Source organism: Pseudophryne corroboree, unplaced genomic scaffold (genome assembly GCF_028390025.1).
Source record: "Pseudophryne corroboree isolate aPseCor3 unplaced genomic scaffold, aPseCor3.hap2 scaffold_1877, whole genome shotgun sequence".
In the NCBI taxonomy this organism is placed as follows: Eukaryota; Metazoa; Chordata; class Amphibia; order Anura; family Myobatrachidae; genus Pseudophryne; species Pseudophryne corroboree.
Genome location: NW_026968515.1, coordinates 15,545 through 43,196, shown reverse-complemented (window position 1 = coordinate 43,196; position 27,652 = coordinate 15,545). Strand labels below are relative to the sequence as shown.

At 47.6% G+C, this 27,652-nt stretch overlaps 19 non-coding genes and 2 pseudogenes across 19 annotated transcripts; 1 reads left to right on the top strand and 20 right to left on the bottom strand.

Moving 5' to 3' along the window:
• Positions 1 to 316: 316 nt before the first annotated feature.
• Positions 317 to 458, bottom strand: LOC135003558 (U1 spliceosomal RNA; annotated as a pseudogene).
• A 152-nt stretch (positions 459 to 610) lies between these two features.
• LOC135003525 (U1 spliceosomal RNA) lies at positions 611 to 774 on the bottom strand. Its single transcript, XR_010204538.1, has one exon. It is a non-coding gene; the product is annotated as a U1 spliceosomal RNA (small nuclear RNA).
• A 671-nt stretch (positions 775 to 1,445) lies between these two features.
• On the bottom strand, positions 1,446 to 1,608 carry LOC135003564 (U1 spliceosomal RNA). Its single transcript, XR_010204571.1, has one exon. It is a non-coding gene; the product is annotated as a U1 spliceosomal RNA (small nuclear RNA).
• A 152-nt stretch (positions 1,609 to 1,760) lies between these two features.
• Positions 1,761 to 1,924, bottom strand: LOC135003559 (U1 spliceosomal RNA). Its single transcript, XR_010204569.1, has one exon. It is a non-coding gene; the product is annotated as a U1 spliceosomal RNA (small nuclear RNA).
• Positions 1,925 to 2,597: 673 nt separating this feature from the next.
• On the bottom strand, positions 2,598 to 2,760 carry LOC135003557 (U1 spliceosomal RNA). Its single transcript, XR_010204568.1, has one exon. It is a non-coding gene; the product is annotated as a U1 spliceosomal RNA (small nuclear RNA).
• Positions 2,761 to 2,912: 152 nt separating this feature from the next.
• On the bottom strand, positions 2,913 to 3,076 carry LOC135003527 (U1 spliceosomal RNA). Its single transcript, XR_010204540.1, has one exon. It is a non-coding gene; the product is annotated as a U1 spliceosomal RNA (small nuclear RNA).
• A 671-nt stretch (positions 3,077 to 3,747) lies between these two features.
• LOC135003550 (U1 spliceosomal RNA) lies at positions 3,748 to 3,910 on the bottom strand. Its single transcript, XR_010204562.1, has one exon. It is a non-coding gene; the product is annotated as a U1 spliceosomal RNA (small nuclear RNA).
• A 152-nt stretch (positions 3,911 to 4,062) lies between these two features.
• On the bottom strand, positions 4,063 to 4,226 carry LOC135003530 (U1 spliceosomal RNA). Its single transcript, XR_010204543.1, has one exon. It is a non-coding gene; the product is annotated as a U1 spliceosomal RNA (small nuclear RNA).
• A 671-nt stretch (positions 4,227 to 4,897) lies between these two features.
• Positions 4,898 to 5,060, bottom strand: LOC135003538 (U1 spliceosomal RNA). The gene has a single exon (XR_010204550.1). It is a non-coding gene; the product is annotated as a U1 spliceosomal RNA (small nuclear RNA).
• A 152-nt stretch (positions 5,061 to 5,212) lies between these two features.
• Positions 5,213 to 5,376, bottom strand: LOC135003517 (U1 spliceosomal RNA). Its single transcript, XR_010204532.1, has one exon. It is a non-coding gene; the product is annotated as a U1 spliceosomal RNA (small nuclear RNA).
• Positions 5,377 to 6,056: 680 nt separating this feature from the next.
• On the bottom strand, positions 6,057 to 6,219 carry LOC135003554 (U1 spliceosomal RNA). The gene has a single exon (XR_010204566.1). It is a non-coding gene; the product is annotated as a U1 spliceosomal RNA (small nuclear RNA).
• A 152-nt stretch (positions 6,220 to 6,371) lies between these two features.
• LOC135003548 (U1 spliceosomal RNA) lies at positions 6,372 to 6,535 on the bottom strand. Its single transcript, XR_010204560.1, has one exon. It is a non-coding gene; the product is annotated as a U1 spliceosomal RNA (small nuclear RNA).
• A 673-nt stretch (positions 6,536 to 7,208) lies between these two features.
• LOC135003545 (U1 spliceosomal RNA) lies at positions 7,209 to 7,371 on the bottom strand. The gene has a single exon (XR_010204558.1). It is a non-coding gene; the product is annotated as a U1 spliceosomal RNA (small nuclear RNA).
• Positions 7,372 to 7,523: 152 nt separating this feature from the next.
• On the bottom strand, positions 7,524 to 7,687 carry LOC135003516 (U1 spliceosomal RNA). Its single transcript, XR_010204531.1, has one exon. It is a non-coding gene; the product is annotated as a U1 spliceosomal RNA (small nuclear RNA).
• A 692-nt stretch (positions 7,688 to 8,379) lies between these two features.
• Positions 8,380 to 8,521, bottom strand: LOC135003560 (U1 spliceosomal RNA; annotated as a pseudogene).
• A 152-nt stretch (positions 8,522 to 8,673) lies between these two features.
• LOC135003532 (U1 spliceosomal RNA) lies at positions 8,674 to 8,837 on the bottom strand. Its single transcript, XR_010204545.1, has one exon. It is a non-coding gene; the product is annotated as a U1 spliceosomal RNA (small nuclear RNA).
• A 671-nt stretch (positions 8,838 to 9,508) lies between these two features.
• LOC135003541 (U1 spliceosomal RNA) lies at positions 9,509 to 9,671 on the bottom strand. Its single transcript, XR_010204553.1, has one exon. It is a non-coding gene; the product is annotated as a U1 spliceosomal RNA (small nuclear RNA).
• Positions 9,672 to 9,823: 152 nt separating this feature from the next.
• Positions 9,824 to 9,987, bottom strand: LOC135003534 (U1 spliceosomal RNA). Its single transcript, XR_010204547.1, has one exon. It is a non-coding gene; the product is annotated as a U1 spliceosomal RNA (small nuclear RNA).
• Positions 9,988 to 10,655: 668 nt separating this feature from the next.
• Positions 10,656 to 10,818, bottom strand: LOC135003543 (U1 spliceosomal RNA). The gene has a single exon (XR_010204556.1). It is a non-coding gene; the product is annotated as a U1 spliceosomal RNA (small nuclear RNA).
• Positions 10,819 to 10,970: 152 nt separating this feature from the next.
• Positions 10,971 to 11,134, bottom strand: LOC135003526 (U1 spliceosomal RNA). Its single transcript, XR_010204539.1, has one exon. It is a non-coding gene; the product is annotated as a U1 spliceosomal RNA (small nuclear RNA).
• A 15,997-nt stretch (positions 11,135 to 27,131) lies between these two features.
• On the top strand, positions 27,132 to 27,205 carry TRNAN-AUU (transfer RNA asparagine (anticodon AUU)). The gene has a single exon. It is a non-coding gene; the product is annotated as a tRNA-Asn (tRNA).
• The last annotated feature ends 447 nt before the right edge of the window (positions 27,206 to 27,652 follow it).

Here is a 27,652-nt window from a genome sequence, read left to right as displayed (position 1 = left end):
CCCCACCCTCCTTCGGTGTGGGGCTCATGTTGGCAATGCCCCAGCCCCTGAAGCATTCAAGCTGATTTCTTGCAGCAGCTGGGCACTGTAACAGCTCCAGAGCTGCTCTGTGAGGCAAGTAAAAGGGTGTGGGCCCTGCAGCACTACCTGTAGTTTGCATTGTGTGTTGGAAGGCACAAAGTAAGCAGACGGGAGAAGTCAGGATAGTGCGCAAGGGCATAGAAGGGAGCGGCTCAAGAAAAGAGAAGTGGAAACAGACAGCAAACTAGGCTGGAGAGAGACCTGAGACAAAGAGATCTGAATTATACGAGAGCCGACCGGGGGAAACACAAATTATGCAGTCAAGTTTCCCACATTTGGGGAAATCACAGGGGCAGCACACCCAGAGTGCAATGGGTGAGCCTTGCCCTGGGAGAAGCACCTACATGATCATAGTATCTCACCTGGCAGGTAAGTAGGAGTTGGGCTAGAGCTGCGAAGGGTCGCTGCTCGGGCACCCCCCTGTCAAGTGAAGGAGATCCAACTGAGGCAGCACAAGGGAACTCTCGAAAGAGGAACAAGGCTAGAGGAAGATCTGAGACAAAGAAATCTGATTTTTACCAGAGTTGACCAGAAGAAAGCACAAACACAGTCCCCCACTACCACAAATAATGCAGTTGAGTTTCCCACATTTGGGGAAATCACAGGGGTCAGCATACCCAGAATGCAATGAATGAACCTCACCCTGGGAGAACAATCTTCATGACCATGGTATCTCCTATGCAAAATAAGTATGATTTGGGATAGGGCTGGGGAGGGCCGCTGCTCAGGCACATCTCTGTCAAGTAAAGGAGATTCAACTGAGGCAGCACAAGGGAACTCTCATCTGGGGACAACAACTGCAGGGAGAACACATATTTTCAGATGAACATGGGAGGGCAGAAGGCTGCCTAATACTGAAGCACCCCCAAACAACAAACCAAATGCAACAACTAGTGCAAGCATTCCTGGGGGAAGGCCTGCAGCAGATGGTTTTGCATATGGTGATGTCATCCAAGCAGTGGGTCAAAGTTGGCTTCAACCCTCGTCTGCATATGAAAAGAAAAAAGGGATGTGCAGGGCATGGCGTCCTTTTGTGGCGCTTGGATGACCCCTAATTCGCATTAAACATCTCCACCCTCCTTCGGTGTGGGGCTCATGTTGGCTATGCCCCAGCCCCTGAAGCATTCAAGATGATTTCTTGCAGCAGCTGGGCACTGTAACAGCTCCAGAGCTGCTCTGTAAAGCATGTAAAAGGGTGTGGGCCCTGCAGCACTACCTGTAGTATGCATTGTGCGTTGGAAGGCACAAAGTAAGCAGACGGGAGAGGTCAGGATAGTGCGCAAGGGCATAGAAGGGAGCGGCTCAAGAAAAGAGAAGTGGAAACAGACAGCAAACTAGGCTGGAGAAAGACCTGAGACAAAGAGATCTGAATTATATGAGAGCCGACCAGAGGAAACACAAATTATGCCGTCAAGTGTCCCACATTTGGGGAAATCGCAGAAGCAGCACACCCAGAGTGCAATGGGTGAGCCTTGCCCTGGGAGAAGCACCTTCCTGATCATAGTATCTCACCTGGCAGGTAAATAGGAGTTGGGCTAGAGCTGGGGAGGGTCGCTGCTCGTGCACCCCCCTGTCAAGTGAAGGAGATCCAACTGAGGCAGCACAAGGGAACTCTCGAAAGAAGAACAAGGCTAGAGGAAGATCTGAGACAAAGAAATCTGACTTTTACCAGAGCTGACCAGAGGAAAGCACAAACACAGTCCCCCACTACCACAAATAATGCAGTTGAGTTTCCCACATTTGGGGAAATCACAGGGGTCAGCATACCCAGAATGCAATGAATGAACCTCACCCTGGGAGAACAATCTTCATGACCATGGTATCTCCTATGCAAAATAAGTATGATTTGGGATAGGGCTGGGGAGGGCCGCTGCTCAGGCACATCTCTGTCAAGTAAAGGAGATTCAACTGAGGCAGCACAAGGGAACTCTCATCTGGGGACAACAACTGCAGGGAGAACACATATTTTCAGATGAACATGGGAGGGCAGAAGGCTGCCTAATACTGAAGCACCCCCAAACAACAAACCAAATGCAACAACTAGTGCAAGCATTCCTGGGGGAAGGCCTGCAGCAGATTGATTTGCATATGGTAATGCCATCCAAGCAGTGGGTCAAAGTTGGCTTCAACCCTCGTCTGCATATCAAAAAAGAGAAAAGGGGCGTGCAGGGCATGGCGGCCTTTTGCGGCGCTTGGATGACCTCTAGTTCGCATTAAACACCTCCACCCTCCTTCGGTGTGGGGCTCATGTTGGCTATGCCCCAGCCCCTGAAGCATTCAAGCTGATTTCTTGCAGCAGCTGGGCACTGTAACAGCTCCAGAGCTGCTCTGTAAGGCAAGTAAAAGGGTGTGGGCCCTGCAGCACTACCTGTAGTTTGCATTGTGCATTGGAAGGCACAAAGTAAGCAGACGGGAGAAGTCAGGATAGTGCGCAAGGGCATAGAAGGGAGCGGCTCAAGAAAAGAGAAGTGGAAACAGACAGCAAACTATACTGGAGAGAGACCTGAGACAAAGAGATCTGAATTATACGAGAGCCGACCAGGGGAAACACAAATTATGCAGTCAAGTGTCCCACATTTGGGGAAATTGCAAGAGCAGCACACCCAGAGTGCAATGGGTGAGCCTTGCCCTGGGAGTAGCACCTTCATGATCATAGTATCTCACCTGGCAGGTAAGTAGGAGTTGGACTAGAGCTGGGGAGGGTCGCTGCTCGGGCACCCCCCTGTCAAGTGAAGGAGATCCAACTGAGGCAGCACAAGGGAACTCTTGAAAGAGGAACAAGGCTAGAGGAAGATCTGAGACAAAGAAATCTGACTTTTACCAGAGCTGACCAGAGGAAAGCACAAACACAGTCCCCCACTACCACAAATAATGCAGTCGAGTTTCCCACATTTGGGGAAATCACAGGGGTCAGCATACCCAGAATGCAATGAATGAACCTCACCCTGGGAGAACAATCTTTATGACCATGGTATCTCCTATGCAAAATAAGTATGATTTGGGATAGGGCTGGTGAGGGCCGCTGCTCAGGCACATCTCTGTCAAGTAAAGGAGATTCAACTGAGGCAGCACAAGGGAACTCTCATCTGGGGACAACAACTGCAGGGAGAACACATATTTTCAGATGAACATGGGAGGGCAGAAGGCTGCCTAATACTGAAGCACCCCCAAACAACAAACCAAATGCAACAACTAGTACAAGCATTCCTGGGGGAAGGCCTGCAGCAGATGGATTTGCATATGGTGATGTCATCCAAGCAGTGGGTCAAAGTTGGCTTCAACCCTCGTCTGCATATGAAAAGAGAAAAGGGGCGTGCAGGGCATGGCGGCCTTTTGCGGCGCTTGGATGACCCCTAGTTCGCATTAAACACCTCCACCCTACTTCGGTGTGGGGCTCATGTTGGCTATGCCCCAGCCCATGAAGCATTCAAGCTGATTACTTGCAGCAGCTGGGCACTGTAATAGCTCCAGAGCTGCTCTGTAAGGCAAGTAAAAGGGTGTGGGCCCTGCAGCACTACCTGTAGTTCGCATTGTGCATTGGAAGGCACAAAGTAAGCAGATGGGAGAAGTCAAGATAATGCGCAAGGGCATAGAAGGGAGCGGCTCAAGAAAAGAGAAGTTGAAACAGACAGCAAACTAGGCTGGAGAGAGACCTGAGACAAACAGATCTGAATTATACGAGAGCTGACCAGGGGAAACACAAATTATGCAGTCAAGTTTCCCACATTTGGGGAAATCGCAGGAGCAGCACACCCAGAGTGCAATGGGTGAGCCTTGCCCTGGGAGAAGCACCTTCATGATCATAGTATCTCACTTGGCAGGTAAGTAGGAGTTGGGCTTGAGCTGGGGAGGGTTGATGCTAGGGCACCCCCCTGTCAAGTGAAGGAGATCCAACTGAGGCAGCACAAGGGAACTCTCGAAAGAAGAACAAGGCTAGAGGAAGATCTGAGACAAATAAATCTGACTTTTACCAGAGCTGACCAGAGGAAAGCACAAACACAGTCCCCCACTACCACAAATAATGCAGTCGAGTTTCCCACATTTGGGGAAATCATAGGAGTCAGCATACCCAGAATGCAATGAATGAACCTCACCCTGGGAGAACAATCTTCATGACCATGGTATCTCCTATGCAAAATAAGTATGATTTGGGATAGAGCTGGGGAGGGCCGCTGCTCAGGCACATCTCTGTCAAGTAAAGGAGATTCAACTGAGGCAGCACAAGGGAACTCTCATCTGGGGACAACAACTGCTGGGAGAACACATATTTTCAGATGAACATGGGAGGGCAGAAGGCTGCCTAATACTGAAGCACCCCCAAACAACAAACCAAATGCAACAACTAGTACAAGCATTCCTGGGGGAAGGCCTACAGCAGATGGATTTGCATATGGTGATGTCATCCAAGCAGTGGGTCAAAGTTGGCTTCAACCCTCGTCTGCATATGAAAAGAAAAAAGGGATGTGCAGGGCATGGCGTCCTTTTGTGGTGCTTGGATGACCCCTAATTCACATTAAACATCTCCACCCTCCTTCGGTGTGGGGCTCATGTTGGCTATGCCCCAGCCCCTGAAGCATTCAAGATGATTTCTTGCAGCAGCTGGGCACTGTAACAGCTCCAGAGCTGTTCTGTAAAGCATGTAAAAGGGTGTGGGCCCTGCAGCACTACCTGTAGTATGCATTGTGCGTTGGAAGGCACAAAGTAAGCAGACGGGAGAGGTCAGGATAGTGCGCAAGGGCATAGAAGGGAGCGGCTCAAGAAAAGAGAAGTGGAAACAGACAGCAAACTAGGCTGGAGAAAGACCTGAGACAAAGAGATCTGAATTATACGAGAGCCGACCAGAGGAAACACAAATTATGCAGTCAAGTTTCCCACATTTGGGGAAATCGCAGGAGCGGCACACCCAGAGTGCAATGGGTGAGCCTTGCCCTGGGAGAAGCACCTTCCTGATCATAGTATCTCACCTGGCAGGTAAGTAGGAGTTGGGCTAGAGCTGGGGAGGGTCGCTGCTCGGGCACCCCCCTGTCAAGTGAAGGAGATCCAACTGAGGCAGAACAAGGGAACTCTCGAAACAAGAACAAGGCTAGAGGAAGATCTGAGACAAAGAAATCTGACTTTTACCAGAGCTGAGCAGAGGAAAGCACAAACACAGTCCCCCACTACCACAAATAATGCAGTCGAGTTTCCCACATTTGGGGAAATCACAGGGGTCAGCATACCCAGAATGCAATGAATGAACCTCACCCTGGGAGAACAATCTTCATGACCATGGTATCTCCTATGCAAAATAAGTATGATTTGGGATAGGGCTGGGGAGGGCCGCTGCTCAGGCACATCTCTGTCAAGTAAAGGAGATTCAACTGAGGCAGCACAAGGGAACTCTCATCTGGGGACAACAACTGCAGGGAGAACACATATTTTCAGATGAACATGGGAGGGCAGAAGGCTGCCTAATACTGAAGCACCCCCAAACAACAAACCAAATGCAACAACTAGTGCAAGCATTCCTGGGGGAAGGCCTGCAGCAGATTGATTTGCATATGGTAATGCCATCCAAGCAGTGGGTCAAAGTTGGCTTCAACCCTCGTCTGCATATGAAAAGAGAAAAGGGGCGTGCAGGGCATGGCGGCCTTTTGCGGCTCTTGGGTGACCCTTAGTTCGCATTAAACACCCCCACCCTCCTTCGGTGTGGGGCTCATGTTGGCAATGCCCCAGCCCCTGAAGCATTCAAGCTGATTTCTTGCAGCAGCTGGGCACTGTAACAGCTCCAGAGCTGCTCTGTAAAGCATGTAAAAGAAGTAAAAGGGTGTGGGCCCTGCAGCACTACCTGTAGTTTGCATTGTGTGTTGGAAGGCACAAAGTAAGCAGACGGGAGAAGTCAGGATAGTGCGCAAGGGCATAGAAGGGAGCGGCTCAAGAAAAGAGAAGTGGAAACAGACAGCAAACTAGGCTGGAGAGAGACCTGAGACAAAGAGATCTGAATTATACGAGAGCCGACCAGGGGAAACACAAATTATGCAGTCAAGTTTCCCACATTTGGGGAAATCACAGGGGCAGCACACCCAGAGTGCAATGGGTGAGCCTTGCCCTGGGAGAAGCACCTTCCTGATCATAGTATCTCACCTGGCAGGTAAATAGGAGTTGGGCTAGAGCTGGGGAGGGTCGCTGCTCGTGCACCCCCCTGTCAAGTGAAGGAGATCCAACTGAGGCAGCACAAGGGAACTCTCGAAAGAAGAACAAGGCTAGAGGAAGATCTGAGACAAAGAAATCTGACTTTTACCAGAGCTGACCAGAGGAAAGCACAAACACAGTCCCCCACTACCACAAATAATGCAGTTGAGTTTCCCACATTTGGGGAAATCACAGGGGTCAGCATACCCAGAATGCAATGAATGAACCTCACCCTGGGAGAACAATCTTCATGACCATGGTATCTCCTATGCAAAATAAGTATGATTTGGGATAGGGCTGGGGAGGGCCGCTGCTCAGGCACATCTCTGTCAAGTAAAGGAGATTCAACTGAGGCAGCACAAGGGAACTCTCATCTGGGGACAACAACTGCAGGGAGAACACATATTTTCAGATGAACATGGGAGGGCAGAAGGCTGCCTAATACTGAAGCACCCCCAAACAACAAACCAAATGCAACAACTAGTGCAAGCATTCCTGGGGGAAGGCCTGCAGCAGATTGATTTGCATATGGTAATGCCATCCAAGCAGTGGGTCAAAGTTGGCTTCAACCCTCGTCTGCATATCAAAAAAGAGAAAAGGGGCGTGCAGGGCATGGCGGCCTTTTGCGGCGCTTGGATGACCTCTAGTTCGCATTAAACACCTCCACCCTCCTTCGGTGTGGGGCTCATGTTGGCTATGCCCCAGCCCCTGAAGCATTCAAGCTGATTTCTTGCAGCAGCTGGGCACTGTAACAGCCCCAGAGCTGCTCTGTAAGGCAAGTAAAAGGGTGTGGGCCCTGCAGCACTACCTGTAGTTTGCATTGTGCATTGGAAGGCACAAAGTAAGCAGACGGGAGAAGTCAGGATAGTGCGCAAGGGCATAGAAGGGAGCGGCTCAAGAAAAGAGAAGTGGAAACAGACAGCAAACTATACTGGAGAGAGACCTGAGACAAAGAGATCTGAATTATACGAGAGCCGACCAGGGGAAACACAAATTATGCAGTCAAGTGTCCCACATTTGGGGAAATTGCAGGAGCAGCACACCCAGAGTGCAATGGGTGAGCCTTGCCCTGGGAGTAGCACCTTCATGATCATAGTATCTCACCTGGCAGGTAAGTAGGAGTTGGGCTAGAGCTGGGGAGGGTCGCTGCTCGGGCACCCCCCTGTCAAGTGAAGGAGATCCAACTGAGGCAGCACAAGGGAACTCTTGAAAGAGGAACAAGGCTAGAGGAAGATCTGAGACAAAGAAATCTGACTTTTACCAGAGCTGACCAGAGGAAAGCACAAACACAGTCCCCCACTACCACAAATAATGCAGTCGAGTTTCCCACATTTGGGGAAATCACAGGGGTCAGCATACCCAGAATGCAATGAATGAACCTCACCCTGGGAGAACAATCTTCATGACCATGGTATCTCCTATGCAAAATAAGTATGATTTGGGATAGGGCTGGTGAGGGCCGCTGCTCAGGCACATCTCTGTCAAGTAAAGGAGATTCAACTGAGGCAGCACAAGGGAACTCTCATCTGGGGACAACAACTGCAGGGAGAACACATATTTTCAGATGAACATGGGAGGGCAGAAGGCTGCCTAATACTGAAGCACCCCCAAACAACAAACCAAATGCAACAACTAGTACAAGCATTCCTGGGGGAAGGCCTGCAGCAGATGGATTTGCATATGGTGATGTCATCCAAGCAGTGGGTCAAAGTTGGCTTCAACCCTCATCTGCATATGAAAAGAGAAAAGGGGCGTGCAGGGCATGGCGGCCTTTTGCGGCGCTTGGATGACCCCTAGTTCGCATTAAACACCTCCACCCTCATTCGGTGTGGGGCTCATGTTGGCTATGCCCCAGCCCCTGAAGCATTCAAGCTGATTTCTTGCAGCAGCTGGGCACTGTAACAGCTCCAGAGTTGCTCTGTAAGTCAAGTAAAAGGGTGTGGGCCCTGCAGCACTACCTGTAGTTCGCATTGTGCGTTGGAAGGCACAAAGTAAGCAGACGGGAGAAGTCAGGATAGTGCGCAAGGGCATAGAAGGGAGCGGCTCAAGAAAAGAGAAGTGGAAACAGACAGCAAACTAGGCTGGAGAGAGACCTGAGACAAAGAGATCTGAATTATATGAGAGCCGACCAGGGGAAACACAAATTATGCAGTCAAGTTTCCCACATTTGGGGAAATCAAAGGGGCAGCACACCCAGAGTGCAATGGGTGAGCCTTGCCCTGGGAGAAGCACCTACATGATCATAGTATCTCACCTGGCAGGTAAGTAGGAGTTGGGCTAGAGCTGGGGAGGGTCGCTGCTCGGGCACCCCCCTGTCAAGTGAAGGAGATCCAACTGAGGCAGCACAAGGGAACTCTCGAAAGAAGAACAAGGCTAGAGGAAGATCTGAGACAAAGAAATCTGACTTTTACCAGAGCTGACCAGAGGAAAGCACAAACACAGTCCCCCACTACCACAAATAATGCAGTCGAGTTTCCCACATTTGGGGAAATCACAGGGGTCATCATACCCAGAATGCAATGAATGAACCTCACCCTGGGAGAACAATCTTCATGACCATGATATCTCCTATGCAAAATAAGTATGATTTGGGATAGGGCTGGGGAGGGCCGCTGCTCAGGCACATCTCTGTCAAGTAAAGGCGATTCAACTGAGGCAGCACAAGGGAACTCTCATCTGGGGACAACAACTGCAGGGAGAACACATATTTTCAGATGAACATGGGAGGGCAGAAGGCTGCCTAATACTGAAGCACCCCCAAACAACAAACCAAATGCAACAACTAGTGCAAGCATTCCTGGGGGAAGGCCTGCAGCAGATGGATTTGCATATGGTGATGTCATCCAAGCAGTGGGTCAAAGTTGGCTTCAACCCTCGTCTGCATATGAAAAGAAAAAAGGGATGTGCAGGGCATGGCGGCCTTTTGCGGCGCTTGCATGACCCCTAATTCGCATTAAACACCTCCACCCTCCTTCGGTGTGGGGCTCATGTTGGCTATGCCCCAGCACCTGAAGCATTCAAGCTGATTTCTTGCAGCAGCTGGGCACTGTAACAGCTCCAGAGCTGCTCTGTAAGGCAACTAAAAGGGTGTGGGCCCTGCAGCACTACCTGTAGTTCGCATTGTGCGTTGGAAGGCACAAAGTAAGCAGACGGGAGAAGTCAGGATAGTGCGCAAGGGCATAGAAGGGAGCGGTTCAAGAAAAGAGAAGTGGAAACAGACAGCAAACTAGGCTGGAGAGAGACCTGAGACAAAGAGATCTGAATTATACGAGAGCCGACCAGAGGAAACACAAATTATGCAGTCAAGTGTCCCACATTTGGGGAAATCGCAGGAGCAGCACACCCAGAGTGCAATGGGTGAGCCTTGCCCTGGGAGAAGCACCTTCCTGATCATAGTATCTCACCTGGCAGGTAAGTAGGAGTTGGGCTAGAGCTGGGGAGGGTCGCTGCTCGGGCACCCCCCTGTCAAGTGAAGGAGATCCAACTGAGGCAGCACAAGGGAACTCTCGAAAGAAGAACAAGGCTAGAGGAAGATCTGAGACAAAGAAATCTGACTTTTACCAGAGCTGACCAGAGGAAAGCACAAACACAGTCCCCCTCTACCACAAATAATGCAGTCGAGTTTTCCACATTTGGGGAAATCACAGGGGTCATCATACCCAGAATGCAATGAATGAACCTCACCCTGGGAGAACAATCTTCATGACCATGATATCTCCTATGCAAAATAAGTATGATTTCGGATAGGGCTGGGGAGGGCCGCTGCTCAGGCACATCTCTGTCAAGTAAAGGCGATTCAACTGAGGCAGCACAAGGGAACTCTCATCTGGGGACAACTGCAGGGAGAACACATATTTTCAGATGAACATGGGAGGGCAGAAGGCTGCCTAATACTGAAGCACCCCCAAACAACAAACCAAATGCAACAACTAGTACAAGCATTCCTGGGGGAAGGCCTGCAGCAGATGGATTTGCATATGGTGATGTCATCCAAGCAGTGGGTCAAAGTTGGCTTCAACCCTCGTCTGCATATGAAAAGAAAAAAGGGATGTGCAGGGCATGGCGTCCTTTTGTGGCGCTTGGATGACCCTTAATTCGCATTAAACATCTCCACCCTCCTTCGGTGTGGGGCTCATGTTGGCTATGCCCCAGCCCGTGAAGCATTCAAGATGATTTCTTGCAGCAGCTGGGCACTGTAACAGCTCCAGAGCTGTTCTGTAAAGCATGTAAAAGGGTGTGGGCCCTGCAGCACTACCTGTAGTATGCATTGTGCGTTGGAAGGCACAAAGTAAGCAGACGGGAGAGGTCAGGATAGTGCGCAAGGGCATAGAAGGGAGCGGCTCAAGAAAAGAGAAGTGGAAACAGACAGCAAACTAGGCTGGAGAAAGACCTGAGACAAAGAGATCTGAATTATATGAGAGCCGACCAGAGGAAACACAAATTATGCAGTCAAGTGTCCCACATTTGGGGAAATCGCAGGAGCAGCACACCCAGAGTGCAATGGGTGAGCCTTGCCTTGGGAGAAGCACCTTCCTGATCATAGTATCTCACCTGGCAGGTAAGTAGGAGTTGGGCTAGAGCTGGGGAGGGTCGCTGCTCGTGCACCCCCCTGTCAAGTGAAGGAGATCCAACTGAGGCAGCACAAGGGAACTCTCGAAAGAAGAACAAGGCTAGAGGAAGATCTGAGACAAAGAAATCTGACTTTTACCAGAGCTGACCAGAGGAAAGCACAAACACAGTCCCCCACTACCACAAATAATGCAGTCGAGTTTCCCACATTTGGGGAAATCACAGGGGTCAGCATACCCAGAATGCAATGAATGAACCTCACCCTGGGAAAACAATCTTCATGACCATGGTATCTCCTATGCAAAATAAGTATGATTTGAGATAGGGCTGGGGAGGGCCGCTGCTCAGGCACATCTCTGTCAAGTAAAGGAGATTCAACTGAGGCAGCACAAGGGAACTCTCATCTGGGGACAACAACTGCAGGGAGAACACATATGTTCAGATGAACATGGGAGGGCAGAAGGCTGCCTAATACTGAAGCACCCCCAAACAACAAACCAAATGCAACAACTAGTGCAAGCATTCCTGGGGGAAGGCCTGCAGCAGATTGATTTGCATATGGTAATGCCATCCAAGCAGTGGGTCAAAGTTGGCTTCAACTCTCGTCTGCATATGAAAAGAGAAAAGGGGCGTGCAGGGCATGGCGGCCTTTTGCGGCGCTTGGATGACCCCTAGTTCGCATTAAACACCTCCACCCTCCTTCGGTGTGGGGCTCATGTTGGCTATGCCCCAGCCCCTGAAGCATTCAAGCTGATTTCTTGCAGCAGCTGGGCACTGTAACAGCCCCAGAGCTGCTCTGTAAGGCAAGTAAAAGGGTGTGGGCCCTGCAGTACTACCTGTAGTTTGCATTGTGCATTGGAAAGCACAAAGTAAGCAGACGGGAGAAGTCAGGATAGTGCGGAGGGCTGGGTCAGTTGATTGTGGGCGAGTTTGTAAGCCATTGGCGGTGGCAGCGGGTATCGGCTCAGAGGCAGTAGCGGGCATTGGCTAAGGGTCATGGGCAGGATTCGGCGGACATTATGGCTGTAGTGCCTCACTAGCCACTGACCTCACCGCACGCCACTGTGGGACAGATGTAACATGCAGAGAGAGGTAGATTTGGGAGGGGGAATGTCCTAGCATAACTGTTAATTGCAGTGTAATACTGTAATTCAGCTGTGCAGCATTTGTGGCTAAATGTCAAAGAAGCCAGTATTTACCCTGCATGCAAAACAATAAATGTATTTGAACATACCTCCCAACTATCCCAATTTTTGCAGGACAGTCACTTTTTTGGGGAATGTCCAGCTAACCCAAACACCCCCCCCCCTTCCCATGGGGAAGGGGGTGGATGGGGGGTGGAAGGCTCCCTGTAGCTTGTTGCTCTGCAAATATGCACATTGTGGGTAATTCAGACCTGATCGCTAGGGTGTGTTTTTTGCATCCCTGTAATCAGGTAGTTGTCGCCTACAGCGGAAGGGAAAATTTGCTGTGCAGGTGTGTGATCACATGTGCACAAGAGCTGCACAGCTCAGCACTTACTCAGCCATTGAGGTGACGTCACAAATCCTCCCACAAAACGCCGGGTCCCTCCAGTGTTTTTCCGGACACTCCCTAGACACATTCAGTTGCCACCCACACAAACACCCTCTTCTTGTCAATCTTCTTGTGATCTCCGGGCCGTCGCACTTACGCATTGTGGCGCATACGCATGTGCAATGCAAACCAGATTGCCCGCTGGGTGAAAATAAATTGAAGCGATCTGGTCTGAATAAGCCTCAATCTCTATTCACGGGAGACAGAGGGGCTGGGGCATGGCCAGCAGCTCACAGAGCACCTATAATGACAAAAATGGGAGACATGGCTCATGATCGCGATATACCTGCGAAGGTACGCCCTCTACTGATTGACAGGCAGAGGCATTCGTATTTTCTGCGGGGCACCCGGAGAAAATGTAGGCACATGCACAGGATGGACCCTGCGTATATGCCCCCATCCTCTTCATAGTTTTTGCGGTTGGAACGCGTATTACGATCCAAACTGAATTAGGCCCTATGTCTTATATACACGAGCAGTGTGAAAACATCAATCGATGGGGGTAATTCCAAGTTGATCGCAGCAGGAATTTTGTTAGCAGTTGGGCAAAACCATGTGTACTGCAGGGGAGGCAGATATAACATGTGCAGAAAGAGTTAGATTTGGGTGAGTTATTTTGTTTCTGTGCAGGGTAAGCCCCACACATTAATGCCCTTTGGAACATATTATGTCACTCACCACAATATCTGTGATACACTATGCCCTACAGTAAAGCTTCTAATTACTTTTACAAAAACTGCTCAATGCCAAGAGTTTCACGTGCTGGGTGTCATGCTCATTGCCAGGGGTTTCACTCTCTGGGTGTCATGCTCATTGCCAGGGGGAACGCAGTAGGGGGTGTTATATAGTAAGCACCACTATGGCATAGTATATAGCATTATATATATTGTGAGCACTGGTGATGTTGAGTGCAGTAGAGCTGCTGCTGGGTAATTACAATTTACTACAACCACCAATATATTCTGCTGCACTATATATATGCAAAGCTAATTCTGCTGGGTAATTACAATTGACTACAACCACCAATATATTCTGCTGCACTATATCTATATTTGCAAAGCTAATTCTGCTGGGTAATTACAATTGACTACAACCACCAATATATTCTGCTGCACTATATCTATATATGAAAAGCTAATTCTGCTGAGTAATTACAATTGACTACAACCACCAATATATTCTGCTGCACTATATCTATATATGCAAAGCTAATTCTGCTGGGTAATGCAAATTGAAACATTATTGCATAGTATGTGATTTTTAAGTACTTTTTTAAAGTTTTGAATGATATAGACCCAGTTTAATCTTTGTGGAATGCCTGGTTGTTGTTTTTAAGGTAATTTATTGCCTGGCATTTGAGGGGGTGGGGTGTGGTTACAGATTTCAATTATTGGTTTCACTTGTAATAGTCTTCTACTTAAGTCCAATGGTGTAGGCTGTGCAAAGCCGTTTGGCTGTGCATTTATTGATCCAAGCGTGCATTTTTATCAAAGCGTGATAAAATTGACACATAACAGCAGCGTTCAATCAGCGTTAATTTATCTTCAGCTGATATCGATTGTGAATTGACGTTTCTTCTCTTCTTGTCACCTACAGGTAATTACAATTGACTACAACCACCAATATATTCTGCTGCACTATATCTATATATGCAAAGCTAATTCTGCTGGGTAATGCAAATTGAAACATTATCGCATAGTATGTGATTTTTAAGTACTTTTTTAAAGTTTTGAATGATATAGACCCAGTTTAATCTTTGTGGAATGCCTGGTTGTTGTTTTTAAGGTAATTTATTGCCTGGCATTTGAGGGGGTGGGGTGTGGTTACAGATTTCAATTATTGGTTTCACTTGTAATAGTCTTCTACTTAAGTCCAATGGTGTAGGCTGTGCAAAGCCATTTGGCTGTGCATTTATTGATCTAAGCGTGCACTCCCCAAACAGCACATGACGCAAAGAAAAAAAGAGGCGCAATGAGGTAGCTGTGTGAGTAAGATTAGCGACCCTAGTGGCCGACACAAACACCGGGCCCATCTAGGAGTGGCACTGCAGTGTCACGCAGGATGGCCCTTCCAAAAAACCCTCCCCAAACAGCACATGACGCAAAGAAAAAAAGAGGCGCAATGAGGTAGCTGTGTGAGTAAGATTAGCGACCCTAGTGGCCGACACAAACACCGGGCCCATCTAGGAGTGGCACTGCAGTGTCACGCAGGATGGCCCTTCCAAAAAACCCTCCCCAAACAGCACATGACGCAAAGAAAAAAAGAGGCGCAATGAGGTAGCTGACTGTGTGAGTAAGATTAGCGACCCTAGTGGCCGACACAAACACCGGGCCCATCTAGGAGTGGCACTGCAGTGTCACGCAGGATGTCCCTTCCAAAAAACCCTCCCCAAACAGCACATGACGCAAAGAAAAAAAGAGGCGCAATGAGGTAGCTGTGTGAGTAAGATTAGCGACCCTAGTGGCCGACACAAACACCGGGCCCATCTAGGAGTGGCACTGCAGTGTCACGCAGGATGTCCCTTCCAAAAAACCCTCCCCAAACAGCACATGACGCAAAGAAAAAAAGAGGCGCAATGAGGTAGCTGTGTGAGTAAGATTAGCGACCCTAGTGGCCGACACAAACACCGGGCCCATCTAGGAGTGGCACTGCAGTGTCACGCAGGATGTCCCTTCCAAAAAACCCTCCCCAAACAGCACATGACGCAAAGAAAAAAAGAGGCGCAATGAGGTAGCTGTGTGAGTAAGATTAGCGACCCTAGTGGCCGACACAAACACCGGGCCCATCTAGGAGTGGCACTGCAGTGTCACGCAGGATGTCCCTTCCAAAAAACCCTCCCCAAACAGCACATGACGCAAAGAAAAAAAGAGGCGCAATGAGGTAGCTGACTGTGTGAGTAAGATTAGCGACCCTAGTGGCCGACACAAACACCGGGCCCATCTAGGAGTGGCACTGCAGTGTCACGCAGGATGTCCCTTCCAAAAAACCCTCCCCAATCAGCACATGATGCAAAGAAAAAGAAAAGAAAAAAGAGGTGCAAGATGGAATTGTCCTTGGGCCCTCCCACCCACCCTTATGTTGTATAAACAAAACAGGACATGCACACTTTAACCAACCCATCATTTCAGTGACAGGGTCTGCCACACGACTGTGACTGATATGACGGGTTGGTTTGGACCCCCCCCAAAAAAGAAGCAATTAATCTCTCCTTGCACAAACTGGCTCTACAGAGGCAAGATGTCCACCTCATCTTCACCCTCCGATATATCACCGTGTACATCCCCCTCCTCACAGATTATCAATTCGTCCCCACTGGAATCCACCATCTCAGCTCCCTGTGTACTTTGTGGAGGCAATTGCTGCTGGTCAATGTCTCCGCGGAGGAATTGATTATAATTCATTTTAATGAACATCATCTTCTCCACATTTTCTGGATGTAACCTCGTACGCCGATTGCTGACAAGGTGAGCGGCGGCACTAAACACTCTTTCGGAGTACACACTTGTGGGAGGGCAACTTAGGTAGAATAAAGCCAGTTTGTGCAAGGGCCTCCAAATTGCCTCTTTTTCCTGCCAGTATAAGTACGGACTGTGTGACGTGCCTACTTGGATGCGGTCACTCATATAATCCTCCACCATTCTATCAATGTTGAGAGAATCATATGCAGTGACAGTAGACGACATGTCCGTAATCGTTGTCAGGTCCTTCAGTCCGGACCAGATGTCAGCATCAGCAGTCGCTCCAGACTGCCCTGCATCACCGCCAGCGGGTGGGCTCGGAATTCTGAGCCTTTTCCTCGCACCCCCAGTTGCGGGAGAATGTGAAGGAGGAGATGTTGACAGGTCGCGTTCCGCTTGACTTGACAATTTTGTCACCAGCAGGTCTTTCAACCCCAGCAGACCTGTGTCTGCCGGAAAGAGAGATCCAAGGTAGGCTTTAAATCTAGGATCGAGCACGGTGGCCAAAATGTAGTGCTCTGATTTCAACAGATTGACCACCCGTGAATCCTTGTTAAGCGAATTAAGGGCTGCATCCACAAGTCCCACATGCCTAGCGGAATCGCTCCGTGTTAGCTCCTCCTTCAATGCCTCCAGCTTCTTCTGCAAAAGCCTGATGAGGGGAATGACCTGACTCAGGCTGGCAGTGTCTGAACTGACTTCACGTGTGGCAAGTTCAAAGGGCATCAGAACCTTGCACAACGTTGAAATCATTCTCCACTGCACTTGAGACAGGTGCATTCCACCTACTATATCGTGCTCAATTGTATAGGCTTGAATGGCCTTTTGCTGCTCCTCCAACCTCTGAAGCATATAGAGGGTTGAATTCCACCTCGTTACCACTTCTTGCTTCAGATGATGGCAGGGCAGGTTCAGTAGTTTTTGGTGGTGCTCCAGTTTTCTGTACGTGGTGCCTGTACGCCGAAAGTGTCCCGCAATTCTTCTGGCCACCGACAGCATCTCTTGCACGCCCCTGTCGTTTTTTAAAAAATTCTGCACCACCAAATTCAAGGTATGTGCAAAACATGGGACGTGCTGGAATTGGCCCAGATTTAATGCACACACAATATTGCTGGCGTTGTCCGATGCCACAAATCCACAGGAGAGTCCAATTGGGGTAAGCCATTCCGCGATGATCTTCCTCAGTTGCCGTAAGAGGTTTTCAGCTGTGTGCGTATTCTGGAAAGCGGTGATACAAAGCGTAGCCTGCCTAGGAAAGAGTTGGCGTTTGCGAGATGCTGCTACTGGTGCCGCCGCTGCTGTTCTTGCGGCGGGAGTCCATACATCTACCCAGTGGGCTGTCACAGTCATATAGTCCTGACCCTGCCCTGCTCCACTTGTCCACATGTCCGTGGTTAAGTGGACATTGGGTACAGCTGCATTTTTTAGGACACTGGTGACTCTTTTTCTGCGGTCTGTGTACATTTTCGGTATCGCCTGCCTAGAGAAATGGAACCTAGATGGTATTTGGTACCGGGGACACAGTACCTCCAACAAGTCTCTAGTTGGCTCTGCAGTAATGATGGATACCGGAACCACGTTTCTCACCACCCAGGATGCCAAGGCCTCAGTTATCCGCTTTGCAGTAGGATGACTGCTGTGATATTTCATCTTCCTCGCAAAGGACTGTTGAACAGTCAATTGCTTACTGGAAGTAGTACAAGTGGGCTTACGACTTCCCCTCTGGGATGACCATCGACTCCCAGCGGCAACAACAGCAGCGCCAGCAGCAGTAGGCGTTACACGCAAGGATGCATCGGAGGAATCCCAGGCAGGAGAGGACTCGTCAGAATTGCCAGTGACATGGCCTGCAGGACTATTGGCATTCCTGGGGAAGGAGGAAATTGACACTGAGGGAGTTGGTGGGGTTGTTTGCGTGAGCTTGGTTACAAGAGGAAGGGATTTACTGGTCAGTGGACTGCTTCCGCTGTCACCCAAAGTTTTTGAACTTGTCACTGACTTATTATGAATGCGCTGCAGGTGACGTATAAGGGAGGATGTTCCGAGGTGGTTAACGTCCTTACCCCTACTTATTACAGCTTGACAAAGGGAACACACGGCTTGACACCTGTTGTCCGCATTTCTGGTGAAATACCTCCACACCGAACTGACCGAAGAGCTGATTTTTTTGGTATTTTCACCTGGCATGTCAACGGCCATATTCCTCCCACGGACAACAGGTGTCTCCCCGGGTGCCTGACTTAAACAAACCACCTCACCATCGGAATCCTCCTGGTCAATTTCCTCCCCAGCGCCAGCAACACCCATATCCTCCTCATCCTGGTGTACTTCAACACTGACATCTTCAATCTGACTATCAGGAATTGGACTGCGGGTGCTCCTTCCAGCACTTGCAGGGGGCGTGCAAATGGTGGAAGGCGCATGCTCTTCACGTCCAGTGTTGGGAAGGTCAGGCATCGCAACCGACACAATTGGACTCTCCTTGTGGATTTGGGATTTCGAAGAATGCACAGTTCTTTGCTGTGCTGCTTTTGCCAGCTTGAGTCTTTTCATTTTTCTAGCGAGAGGCTGAGTGCTTCCATCCTCATGTGAAGCTGAACCACTAGCCATGAACATAGGCCAGGGCCTCAGCCGTTCCTTGCCACTCCGTGTGGTAAATGGCATATTGGCAAGTTTACGCTTCTCCTCCGACAATTTTATTTTAGGTTTTGGAGTCCTTTTTTTACTGATATTTGGTGTTTTGGATTTGACATGCTCTGTACTATGACATTGGGCATCGGCCTTGGCAGACGACGTTGCTGGCATTTCATCGTCTCGGCCATGACTAGTGGCAGCAGCTTCAGCACGAGGTGGAAGTGGATCTTGATCTTTCCCTAATTTTGGAACCTCAACATTTTTGTTCTCCATATTTTAATAGGCACAACTAAAAGGCACCTCAGGTAAACAATGGAGATGGATGGATTGGATACTAGTATACAATTATGGACGGGCTGCCGAGTGCCGACACAGAGGTAGCCACAGCCGTGAACTACCGCACTGTACTGTGTCTGCTGCTAATATATAGACTGGTTGATAAAGAGATAGTATACTTGTAACTAGTATGTATGTATAAAGAAAGAAAAAAAAACCACGGTTAGGTGGTATATACAATTATGGACGGGCTGCCGAGTGCCGACACAGAGGTAGCCACAGCCGTGAACTACCGCACTGTACTGTGTCTGCTGCTAATATAGACTGGTTGATAAAGAGATAGTATACTCGTAACTAGTATGTATGTATAAAGAAAGAAAAAAAAACCACGGTTAGGTGGTATATACAATTATGGACGGGCTGCCGAGTGCCGACACAGAGGTAGCCACAGCCGTGAACTACCGCACTGTACTGTGTCTGCTGCTAATATATAGACTGGTTGATAAAGAGATAGTATACTCGTAACTAGTATGTATGTATAAAGAAAGAAAAAAAAAACACGGTTAGGTGGTATATACAATTATGGACGGGCTGCCGAGTGCCGACACAGAGGTAGCCACAGCCGTGAACTACCGCACTGTACTGTGTCTGCTGCTAATATATAGACTGGTTGATAAAGAGATAGTATACTCGTAACTAGTATGTATGTATAAAGAAAGAAAAAAAAACCACGGTTAGGTGGTATATACAATTATGGACGGGCTGCCGAGTGCCGACACAGAGGTAGCCACAGCCGTGAACTACCGCACTGTACTGTGTCTGCTGCTAATATAGACTGGTTGATAAAGAGATAGTATACTACTAATATTATATACTGGTGGTCAGGTCACTGGTCACTAGTCACACTGGCAGTGGCACTCCTGCAGCAAAAGTGTGCACTGTTTAATTTTAATATAATATTATGTACTCCTGGCTCCTGCTATAACCTATAACTGGCACTGCAGTAGTGCTCCCCAGTCTCCCCCACAATTATAAGCTGTGTGAGCTGAGCAGTCAGACAGATATATAATATATATAGATGATGCAGCACACTGGCCTGAGCCTGAGCAGTGCACACAGATATGGTATGTGACTGACTGAGTCACTGTGTGTATCGCTTTTTTCAGGCAGAGAACGGATATATTAAATAAACTGCACTGTGTGTCTGGTGGTCACTCACTATATAATATATTATGTACTCCTGGCTCCTGCTATAACCTATAACTGGCACTGCAGTAGTGCTCCCCAGTCTCCCCCACAATTATAAGCTGTGTGAGCTGAGCAGTCAGACAGATATATATAATATTATATATAGATAATAGATGATGCAGCACACTGGCCTGAGCCTGAGCAGTGCACACAGATATGGTATGTGACTGAGTCACTGTGTGCTGTGTATCGCTTTTTTCAGGCAGAGAACGGATTATATTATGTACTCCTGGCTCCTGCTATAACCTATAACTGGCACTGCAGTAGTGCTCCCCAGTCTCCCCCACAATTATAAGCTGTGTGAGCTGAGCAGTCAGACAGATATATATAATATTATATATAGATAATAGATGATGCAGCACACTGGCCTGAGCCTGAGCAGTGCACACAGATATGGTATGTGACTGAGTCACTGTGTGCTGTGTATCGCTTTTTTCAGGCAGAGAACGGATTATAAATAAAAGTGGTGGTCACTGGTCACTATCAGCAAAACTCTGCACTGTACACTACTGAGTACTCCTAATGCTCCCCAAAATTAGTAAATCAAGTGTCTCTCTAATCTATTCTAATTCTAAATGGAGAGGACGCCAGCCACGTCCTCTCCCTATCAATCTCAATGCACGTGTGAAAATGGCGGCGACGCGCGGCTCCTTATATAGAATCCGAGTCTCGCGATAGAATCCGAGCCTCGCGAGAATCCGACAGCGTCATGATGACGTTCGGGCGCGCTCGGGTTAACCGAGCAAGGCGGGAAGATCCGAGTCGCTCGGACCCGTGAAAAAAAACATGAAGTTCTGGCGGGTTCGGATTCAGAGAAACCGAACCCGCTCATCTCTAGTTCATACAGTAATTAAATGTTTTCATATTGAGAACTACATCTCCCAGCATATACAGTGTGCTGGGGATGCATTGCTAACAAGCTTTATTTAAAAGTTTAAAAAACATTGCTTTTATGACTGCAATGGTTAAAAAGGGAGAGCTATAAATCAATTTATCAGTGAATGATCGCAGTTTGAGCTGTTACATTTTACTGAACCACCTATCCCTCCACACTCACTACCTGTCCTCAGGATACATTTACCATCCCGGCAGACGGTATACCGGCGGTCATTTGACCGATGTTGGAATCCTGACACCACTTGGGAGACTGGTGCCGGCACACAGACAGCCAACATCCCGAAGGCGAGTATTGGAGGGAGGGTTAGGACCGGGGGAGCGGGTGTTAGGTAAGGCACTAGGAGGGGGGGGGGGTTAGTCCTAGCTGCCACCCCCTGAGGGTTAGCCCTATCCGCCACCCCCCCAGAGGGTTAGGATTAGGTATCATGTGACTGCTGGAATCCCGAGCGCCGGATGCCATACCCAACCCCCTTTACTTTTTCAGGCATTTCTATCTCTCCTCTCTCTATGGTGTTCCGATTGCCCACTTTCCCTTGTGCTTTTCTCTCTCTCTCCTTTGTTTAGAGCATCAGTTTCTGTAGTCCACTTTATCCTTATTTTTTCCAGTGTTTCACTATCTCTCTGATGTAATGAGGATGTATGGTCTAGAGGGATCAGTAATGCATTGTACTGTATAGAGGCGTCAGGGATGTAGCGTAGGGTATAGAGGCGTCAGGGATGTAGCGTAGGTTATAGAGGCATCAGGAATGTAGCGTAGGGAATAGAGGCATCAGGGATGTAGCGTAGGGTATAGAGGCGTCAGGGATGTAGCATAGGGAATAGAGGCGTCAGGGATGTAGCGTAGGGAATAGAGGCATCAGGGATTTAGCTTAGGGAATATAGGCATCAGGGATGTACTAGCAGGTATATAGAGGTCAGTGTACTGTATAGAGGGGTCAGTAATGCAGTGATGGTTATAGAAAGGTCAGTAGAGGTCTGATACAAGTAACCAGCTCCACACCTTGCACCACATAGCGTTATGTTAAACTGGGATATGTTCTTTTTTGGTGTGTGTGTATGTGTGTGTGGGGGGGGTGCCAAAGGAAATTTTTGCCATTGGCTCCTTTGGTCTAGAACCAGCCCTGATCACAAAATATTTTTGTCTAAGCAGACTGGACATTGATCAGCGTTGGCTCATTCTCAGCCCCCCGCCCAGCCTCTGCTGCCAACAGACTGCTATTAGCTAGTTAACCTTCTGCCTTCCCTATCTATGACACAGACTGCTGCTAATGCTACCAGACTGTTCCCAGTGGCTTCACACCAACAGTGAATCCCAGCCGATGATGTAGGGCAGCGTGTGGGGGAGGGGGTCAGTTGCTGTGGCTCCAACATGGTAACCGCCAATGGACTGCAATGCTTTATGACACAGACTGCTGCTAATGCTACCAGACTGTTCCCAGTGGCTTCACACCAACAGTGAATCCCAGCCGATGATGTAGGGCAGCGTGTGGGGGAGGGGGTCAGTTGCTGTGGCTCCAACATGGTAACCGCCAATGGACTGCAATGCTTTATCGAAAGGGGGGGCGCCAGTCCCTTACTTTGCCAGGGGCGCTTGGACCCCTAGCTACACCTCTGTTGACCCTAACCGATACCCCTAAACTAACCATAATTCCTGCAGTAAAAAATCCATGTTTCTATGTATATAGGGGGTCATTCCGAGTTGATCGCATGCTGCCGTTGTTCGCTGCGTAGCAATCAGTTGAAAAAAAATGGCTAATCTGTGCATGCGCATGCTCCGTAATGTGCATGCGCATCGTACGGGTACAAAGTCCATTGTGGTTTTGCACTAGTTCTAGCGATTATTCCAATCACAGAACAGGCCACAAGGAGATTGACAGAAAGAGGGCGTTTCTGGGTGGCAACTGACCGTTTTCAGGGAGTGCTTGGAAAAATGCAGGCGTGGCAGAAGAAATGCAGACGTGGCTGGGCATTCGCTGGATGGGTGTGTGACATCAAAAGCCGTCCCTCGGTTGTTAGAATCAACGCACACGAAGTGTAACTACAGTGCTGGTCTTATTTTGAAACGATTTTGCAGGCGCTCTGCTGCTCAAGTGTTCGCACTTCTCCAAAGTGAATATACACTCTCCAGTGGGCAGCGACAATGCGTTTGCATGGCTGCTAAAAACTGCTAGCGAGCAATCAACTCAGAATGACCCCCATAGTGTATTGCAAGAAAATATCTGTAAATCCAATGGTACCGTAAGTGCGGTATATACTCGCACTTCTTTGCGGGGTGAGAACATCTCCCCTAAGTGAAGTCAGCCCTATGAATAGAGTTTGTGTGATCCCTGTGCAGCAGTCACAGAAAGGGTTCATCTCTGCAGTTTGTCACTCAAATTACATTGCTGCATTTTTTTCTAGAAGTGGATCTGAGAGCTGTTACCCGCAGACCAGCTACAATAATTATCCTGGGTACTCACTAGACCAGTGGTTCTCAAACTGCACCCTGGGGTGCCTCAGGACACTTGCAGGGGTGCCTTGGATTGGTGGTCCAGGACCAATTCAAAATATTTATAGTTAGTGTTATAGGCAAAACCAGTGCTGTTGGCTGGCAATCATAACATATGTGCACAAGCAGAAGCAAATCCTGTCCCCTACCAAAGGGCCAGTGCTAGGGTGTTTGGCGCCTCCCTGCAAACTATTAATTTGGTCCCTCTCTCCAATACTTAATAAAGGGACAGTGCGCTCCTTAAAAAAAGAAGGTGTGGTATCACAAGGAAGGGGCATGGCCACACAATAGCACCCCAAATCAAAATACGCCACACAGTAGCACTATCTTATTGTCATTACACCGCATGTAATAATAATAATAATAATAATACCCACAGTCGCAGTGCCCTTTATACACATAACCACCATATCAGTGCAGCTTACACACATAATGCCAACAGTAGCAGTGCCCCTTCTACACATGCCCACGGTGGCAATCCTTTACATGGCAAATATCAACCTGGTTTTGCCATGTAAAGGATTGCCACTTTAAAAACAAACAATCAAACAAAAAAAAAAAAACAACAGGAAAAAACACAAAATCTCTCACTTTCTGATTCTCACACCCTATTACATTCCTCTCTATATATTTAAATGTTTCTATTACTGTATGTTCCCTCTTCCCTTCTCCAAACTATACACATCAACATTTTTTAGTATTTCCAGGTAAGTTTTGTGATGTAGGCCATGCACAATTTTAGTTGCCCTAATGTATTTACAGCCTTCTGGAGATATGGCTTCTGGAACTGAACACAGGATTCTAAATGTGGCTGTACCAAGGACCTATACAGTGGCATTACAGGTTGAGTATCCCTTATCCCAAATGCTTGGGACCAGAGGAATTTTGGATATCGGATTTTTCTGTATTTTGGAATAATTGCATACCATAACGAGATATTATGGTGATGGGACCTAAATCTAAGCACAGAAGGCATTTATGTTTCATATACACCTTATACACACAGCCTGAAGGTCATTTTAGCCAATATTTTTTATAACTTTGTGCATTAAACAAAGTGTGTGTACATTCACAGAATTCATTTATGTTTCATATACACCTTATACACACAGTCTGAAGTTCATTTAATACAATATTTTTAATAACTTTGAGTATTAAACAAAGTTTGTGTACACTGAGCCATCAAAACACAAAGGTTTCACTATCTCAGTCTCACTCAAAAAAGTCCGTATTTCGGAATATTCCGTATTTCGGAATATTTGGATATGGGATACTCAACCTGTATTACTTTTTTCTGCTACTGGTTCTTTAACCTATGCAAACAAGCATCTGACTTGCCTTTCCTATTGCTTTGTTACATTGCTTACCTGAAATAGTAATACTTAGATAGCTTTCCTCTTGCCATTATAATGCCCTTAATATTATAGTTAGCCTTTGCATTTTTGAGACGTGTATGATTTTGCATTTTTTGGCATTAAATGTTGCCATGTTCTTGACCATTCCTCTAGTCCAGGGGCGGAACTGCCAGAGACAACGGAGTCAGTTGCCGCCGGGCTCCAGCCCTAAAGGGGCTTCCTCCATTGCCCCCCGGCTGTTACGTGCCCTTCCTACTAAATAGACAAAGGCGCTACCAGCAGGGTCTCGCAGTTTGTACATTCCATGCCGTAACACCCTTCTTTCCACCTTCACAATGAAGCTATTGGTACTTTGCAAAAAAAAAAATTATTAGCATTGCAACTCAGCAGATCAATGCAGTGTGCAGCCACACACTCCATATATCTGCTCAGCCACAAAGCTGATTATTTCTTCACAAAGTACAAGGTGAGCTCCAAATAGAATTCTCTAGCTTAGATTATACCTTTCTATGCAAGGGTAAATAGCTCAATTGTTTGACTGCAATGCCACAGGAAATGGTTTGGATCCAAGACAGTGTGACTGAATAATAAAGAAACCTTAAGATGAGTTCATGAATGTTGTATAAGTATTAGTGAGAGAAGGGGTCAGGAGCATGCTAGGCTGCAAAAAATAAGGTAGGCTGCAAGTGAAAGTAATGATCTCCTATATATTTTCCCAGATCTGTCACTCTGTGTGGCTAACTCTGGGGGAAGTCACAGCAATGGGCGGAGACGGCAACTGCAGGACGATACACCAGTGCCAGCAGCAGACCGTAACAAAGTGACAGATCAGGGAGAATATATAGGAGGTAGGGAGGTGGCCATGGTACATGGCTGGCCAAGGGACACTAGCTCATGTACCCCTTTGCCACTGAGGCTGGCCACCAAGGATAGACCTGTCACCAGTGCACATGCAATAACCTCTTCTGCTGCCCTCTTTGCAACTCAGATTGCCCAGTGCTCCCCTTCGCTAACAGTCCACAAAGTTTCCCCATCTCACGATCTGCCTCCTCACCCCCACTTTCATCTCTACAGCACACGCGCATATCATACAAGATCCCATCATGCGTACGTAGGTCTGAAATGCAAGAGGGAGGTTGGGGGGAGATTGGCATGCGCCAGCAACACCACACAGCTCACTGTGACCACAGTGGAGAGGCGCTGCAACAGGACAATACACCAACCTCGGAGCAAGGAACTGCGTCGGTCAGGAGGAGAACTATTTCAATAGCATAAAAAGGTTAATGCGTCCCACCCTATGGACACCAGACTCATCAAGTCACTGTTGCCAGAGTCTCATACAATGACTCTGAACCTCTAAGCACACTATTTGACTGTCCACACCCTGCTGTGCCTATTAACCATCTCCTCCACCACCCTCAACACTGACCCACACATCATTCACCCACAAAGATACAATAAAGGTAGTTTGGATAAATTAGCTAAATGAAATGGATTTAGCCAATTTATCTAAATGACCATTTTTGGATGTTTTCCAGTGTTTGTGAACAAATGGTCAATTGTAATTTGCTGCCACATATTAGCATAATTTTGTTTCAACTAGAAAAAAAAATTGGACAGATAATCTAAGTGTGGATCCAGTTTAAAGGTCCGTATTCACGGCCCGATTTTGGGGAGAGATGTGTGCTGAGCGAACTGCTCAGCACACATCTCTCCCCCCGCTCAGCACAGCGTGATGTGTGCTGAACGTACGGGGGGTGGGGGTGGCGCTCATTTCACCCCCTGTGTAGGGCATTCTGTGTGTATCCAGCTTAACAGGTGTGAGCATCATACAACTACTGACTTGCGAGTAACTATACAGCAGCTCCATACCTTGTGACTTGAAGAAACACCAGTTAACCCCGGGAATGCTGCAGTCAAAGCAACAATTCCTCTTCTTCAATTACCATTTTAATAATAGGGTAAAGAAAATGAAGTGGATTTTTGAAAGAAAATAATACTGTCAATATACTATTAAAACAAATTAAAATGGTAAAAGTTATTGTACTTTAAGTAAAAATAAAAGAGACAAAATATCAATCCCAGTTTTGGATTACTTTAATTAACAAAAAAAATGCATATAGCAGAGGATAGTTTCAATCTGCCTACCTCTGGGTTATGGGCCCAGCATGCTTCCATTGCAGTACTCTGCTGCACATGTAAGTGCAAGAGATCCTGAAGCACTCACTCATCATGGGAAAGTACCAATGTGTTTCTTCGTTGGTTGATGGAAGAAACATCTTACAAAAACTCTCCAGATTATTGACTTTTTAAAGTTTTTCTAGGAAACGTTTTAGATGAATGCTTATTAGCCTTTGTCAGTATGGACTTTTGCAAAGTGTCTCTGTGGCGCAATTGGTTAGTGTGTTTGGCTATTAACCAAAAGGTTGGTGGTTCAATCCCACCCAGGGACGTAATTAACCTTGTGATCAGATTTTGGTGATATTTAAGTAGACAAGTCAAAATTTCAAACCTCCTCTTATGGTGTAGGGTACATGGCCTTCTCTGATGTAATCAGAGTTAGATTTGATTCAGTGATTTTATAAAAAACAGCTAGGAAGCACAATTTAGCAGTGGGTTGCAGAGAAAAAAAATATGCTGGCAGAAAAATCCAATCGAGTGATTAAACAGCTCTTCATTTTCTGGCTTTATTTTTATGCTAACAAATTTGTTCTCTGAAAAGTGTCCACAAAGCCAAGTCTCTGATTAACACCTTTGTAAGGATGGTTTTTCACCTATTACTAAATTAAACTTGCTTCATTGGAAAGGCAGCAAGATGCATCCTCATTTCAATGTCTACTGAAATAATACAAGTTGACACCAGGAAACATTAACGCCACTGCATCCTTGCTGCTTTCTCA